The sequence below is a fragment of the Sciurus vulgaris genome, assembly GCF_902686455.1.
Source record: "Sciurus vulgaris genome assembly, chromosome: 6".
NCBI lineage: Eukaryota > Metazoa > Chordata > Mammalia > Rodentia > Sciuridae > Sciurus > Sciurus vulgaris.
The window spans coordinates 2,042,575-2,047,558 of NC_136466.1; the positions used below are offsets into that span (position 1 = coordinate 2,042,575).

Consider the following 4,984-nt stretch of genomic DNA (forward strand, 5'->3'; position numbering starts at 1 on the left):
CCTCATTTGCTTCCCTGATTGTTTTAATTATGTACATTCTGAACTCCCTTTCTGACATTTCTTCTACTGTGCTGTCATTGGGTTTTATTAATATAGTATCTAGGTTTGTTTGGGACATTTTCTTCGCTTGTTTTCTCATATTGTTCAGATCTCAGTGGGACTCTGAGATATTGTAGATTTCCTCCATTGGCTTATAGTGTCCCTGTAGATTTCCAGTATATCACCTTCCAGCCTTTAGTAGCCTGAAGTCTTGGAGGAACTTGATAATGCAGTTCTTCAAAGAAAGTTGCCCCTAGCCTGCTACTGGTTCCAGGGCTTGGAGCTGGCTGTTTCCGGAAAGGCTCTTAGTGGGCCATCTGCTCCTAGAAGCTGGCCATGGAAGGAGCCTGCCACTGGAGGGAGCAGGGATGCTTGGAGAAGTCTCTGGCTGCCCAGTCCTGGCCCCAGAGGCTGCCTGTGGGCCAGAGATCACAGGTGGCTTCAGGACTTGGAGCTGGCTCTGTGCAGAAAGGCTCTCACTGGGGGGCCTGCTCCAAGAGTAGCTGGCTGTGGAAGGAGCCCACCGCCGGAGGGAGGAGGGCTATCTGTGGAAGACTCTAGCTTACCTGCCCTGCTCTGAGGGTCGCCCCTGTCCAGGCCTGCCACCCTGGCCGAGCTTCACCCGGTGGGGGAGACTCGCCCTGTGGCTCTTTTTTAGTCCGAATTTCTCAATGCATCCCTTTTTTGAATCCTGGGTTCTGGAGTGACAGGAGATGCAATCACCCTCTAGTCCACCATCTTGGATCGCCCCATGGAAAGAGCCTGCTGCTGGAGGGGGCAGGGCTTTTTGGAGAAGTCTCTGCTGCCCTGCCCTGGTCCCAGAGGCTGCCTGTAGGCCGGAGCTGGCATCTGGCTGTGGGGCTTGAGCTGGCTCTGTGTAGAAAGGCTCTCACTGTGCGGTCTGCTCCGCGAAACTGGCCGTGAAAGGAGCCTGCCCACCGGAGGGAGCAGAGCTGCTTGGGGAAGTCCCTGGCTGCCCTGTCCTGGTCCCTGAAGCTGCCTGCAGGCTGGAGCTTGCCGCTGGCTCTGGGACTTGGAGCTGGTTCTGTGCAGAAAGGCTCTCACTGAGGGGGCCTGCTCCGAGAGAAGCTGGCTGTGGAAGGAGCCCACCGCAGAGGGAGCAGGGCTACCTGGGGAAGACTCTAGCTGCCCTGCCCTGCTCTGAGGGCCACCCCTGTCCAGGCCTACCACCCAGGCCGTGATTCACTGGGTGGGGGAGACTCACCCCGTGGCTCTATTTTAGTCCGAGTCTCTCAATGCCTCCTCTTCTTGAATCCTGGGTTCTGGAGTGACAGGAGATGCAGTCACCCTCTAGTCCACCATCTTGGATCGCCAATAACTTAGTTTTTATGTAACTTATTGCTCATTTGTTTCTCGGAAAGTGAATGATGGAAAACTGCAATCAAACATCGACTGATTTCATCTTGTTGGGATTGTTCTGCCATTGAGAATAGGTCTTTTCCTCTTGGTTCTCACTGTGCTCATCTTCCTACTGGGTCATTGGCAACCTGCCCATGATCCTACTCATCCTCCTGGATACCCGTCTCCCCACAACTGTGGACCTCCTGCTTAGTCTGCTCTCCCTCATGGACCTCACTTGCATCTCCACCATTGTCCTGAAGATGGCTTGCACTTCATGCTGGGTAACAATTCTATCTCCTTCCTTGGATGTGGGCTTCTGATCTTCCTCCTCCTGACTCTAGCAGGCGCGGAAGGACTGCTGCTGGCCTCTATGGCATATGACCATTATGTGGTGGTTTGCTTTCCTCCTCACTATCCCATCCGTATGAACAAAAGAGTGTGTGCTCATGATATTGGGGTCTTGGATGATGGACTCTGTCAACTCCTGTGTCACACCATATGTCCTCTGCATATCCCTTACTGCAGATCCAGGGCCATCACTCATTTCTTTTGTGATGTCCCCGCCATGCTGCCTCTGGCCTGCATGGACTCCTGGGTCTATGAGTGCACAGTGTTCTTGAGCACCACCTTCTTTCTCATGGTTCCATTCACTGGTATTGTGTGTTCTTATGGTCGAGTTCTCCTTGCCGGGTTCTGCATGCTCTCAGGGGCAGAGAAGAGAAGGCCTGCACCACCTGCAGTGCCCACCTCCCTGTGGTGACCTTCTACTACATGCCCTTTGCTTACACTTATCTATGCCCACGGTCCCTCCCATCTCCAGAGGAGGACAAGGTTCTGGCTGTCTTGGACACCATCCTCCTTCCAGTGCTGAACCCCATCATCTACAGCCTGAGGAACAAGGAGGTGATGGGGGTCCTGAGCAGAGTCCTTCACAGAACTTGCTCCATGAAAATGTAGTCAAAGTTTTCTGCTCTAATCCTTACAACTCAGGGGCCATCCACTCAGCAGTGTTTGAGCACCAAGAATAACCTTATCCAGGGACTACAGCTGAGGAGCCAAATTAATCTAATTTAGCTGAGGAGCTAAAATTAATAAAAAATTAATTAATCTAGAAATACTCAGACATGACAGAATAATTGTATTTTATTTCTCATGAGGATAATGGACATGTATTTTCCAATAGCATGAAGGCAATAGGATTTGGTTGACATGCTGAAATGAAAAAGTAAAAAGTAGAAACTATTGAAATTATTCAGCATAATGGTTGTACAGTATTTTATTTTCTCCCATGTTTAGTACATTATCACAAAATTACACTAAAATTGTAATGTCCATAAATAATTGAAAAATATCTTTTTAATTTTTAAATAATTTACACATAAGGCAGACCACACACTTTATAAATCTTCTGCTTATTTTATGAAACTCTACTCCAAATACGTGATACAAACTATTTTTAATACTAAGGATAATTTGTAGCTATATGGAGTATAAAGAGATTTCCCTGAGATTCAATAGTTCTTTCACCACTAAGTAGGAAATGGGACAAGTTTATATTTTCCATGAGAGAGGCCCTGTATTTATCTGATTGAATCTATGCAGTGTTTTCAAAGGTCTAAGGATCAGGTTGGGTTTATAGCTTAGTTGATAGAGTGCTTGCCTTGCATGCACAAGGTCCTGGGTTCAATCTGTAGCACCCAAAGAAAAACTTAAAGATCTAAGAATCAATAATTATATCTGGATAAACATAAGTTTGAATTAGAAGATCCAGATGCATTTTTAAATATTAATAAAGGAAGATTCTCTCTACTGGGTGAGCAAAGCTTAGACCACTGGAGCAATTCTGCAGTTTCTTCAATCACACTATTGAAACTTTTCATCCTGAGTATCAGTCAGTCACCTTGGATGCCACATTCTCTTGTATGGACAGTGTAATTCTCTACTTCCTGTTCTCATACATCTACAGTGCCAGCTTGGGTAGAGTCACCTTCTCTGTACCAGTGTTTTTATCAAGTGTTTTTTTCATAGCAATAGCTGATGGAACTGCCAACCATGACCTTAAGACTAGGTTTGCAAAATAACTGTTGGACCCACCTGCTTGCTGAATGATGTGAGCAGACTGCTCTTTGCAATGAACTCCTCAACCTTCCTTGTGTTCTCGACATGCCAGAGTTGACACCAGCCTGTGCACTGGCATCCTGCATTGAAACCCTGTTATGTATGACCAGATAAAAATTGTTGTTGGTGATTCATCTCCCAATCTTTGTTTTTTTGGTTGATTTTCACAGTGACATTCTTACAAAGGTCAGAGATAATGTAATATTTTATGCCAGTAGCTCTTTACTACCAGCAAATGTGGAGAACTCCAAGTCTGTCAGAAAGGATTTTGTGAAATCCTACAAGGTCCTCTGGCTCAAGAGAATTATAAAGTCGAGGCCCTGCCATGCGACTGTACCTTGAGGCTTTCCTGCCCCTCACATCACAAGGAGGGCAGTAGAAAGAAGAAGCATTGTTCAGATCTCTGCAATCTGCTACCATCTTTGTTAGCATCTACTCCAGACAATCTTGCATGTTGACAACGACACCTTTGGGGAGAATTGACCTCATCCACCTCCTCCTACCAGGGCCCCAATTTCATGTTCATTGCACGTTGTGTGGCCATGGTTCATGCCATTTTAAATCTGCAGTCATTATTTCACATTTATTCACATTCTCTTTTTTTACCTCCAATAATGAGATGCACATTTTATAACACATGGTATCTATTTGAGTGGATTTACAAGGCATTTTGTGTACATTTACAATTTTCTAAAATAACATTTAAAGAAAGTTTGCTTTAGGGAAACAGAAATGAGTACTTTATCTTTATCTTTTTTTTTTTTTTTTTTTGGTACCCAAGAACAAATCCAGGGGTGCTTTACTATCAAGGCACATCCTCAGGCCTTTTAAAATTATTTTCTTATTTTGAGACAAGGTCTTACCAAGTTTATTAGGGCCTCACTGAGGTGCTGAATTTGGCTTCAAACCTGTGATCCTCCTGCCTGGGCCTCCAAGCTACTTGGAATAGAGGCATGCACCACCACTCTGGGTTTTTATTCATATTTTGAAGAATGAATCTATTTCTGAGCTAAGTTGTGGTTCAGTAGTGGGGTAATGTGCAATTTATAAATGACTAACTTCCTGTCGTAAAAGTTACCTCAACCCTACTATTCATTTTTAAAATAGTCTTAACCTCTGGAGCAAATGTTCTATTAGTCACTAAATACTGTTTACTTAAAGACTTTGGGGGGACACAGAGCTGCCTAAAGCCTCCCACACATCAGATACCATTTGATATTGGGTCTGTAGGCAGAGCCCCTTCATCCTATGGACACACTCTGAACACTCATAAAATATTCTTGCTTCTTGTTCTAAGTATTTCAAAAATATATTATCCACCTTCATCAGTACAATCACTTCCTTATTTTCCATAAGATTTTCTGGTCACATATAAACTGACAAGTGAGATCTGATTGTTATTAGCCAAGGTTCTTAATTGAAAGAAAAAAATCTAATCACATTGGAGACAAAAAAGGAGCATACT

The 4,984-nt window shown here is 44.7% G+C and overlaps 1 pseudogene across 1 annotated transcript; it reads left to right on the top strand.

The window, feature by feature from the left end:
* Window positions 1–1,427: 1,427 nt before the first annotated feature.
* Window positions 1,428–2,358, top strand: LOC306663329 (olfactory receptor 2L5-like; annotated as a pseudogene). Its single transcript has one exon. The product of its transcript is annotated as an olfactory receptor 2L5-like (transcript).
* Window positions 2,359–4,984: the final 2,626 nt, after the last annotated feature.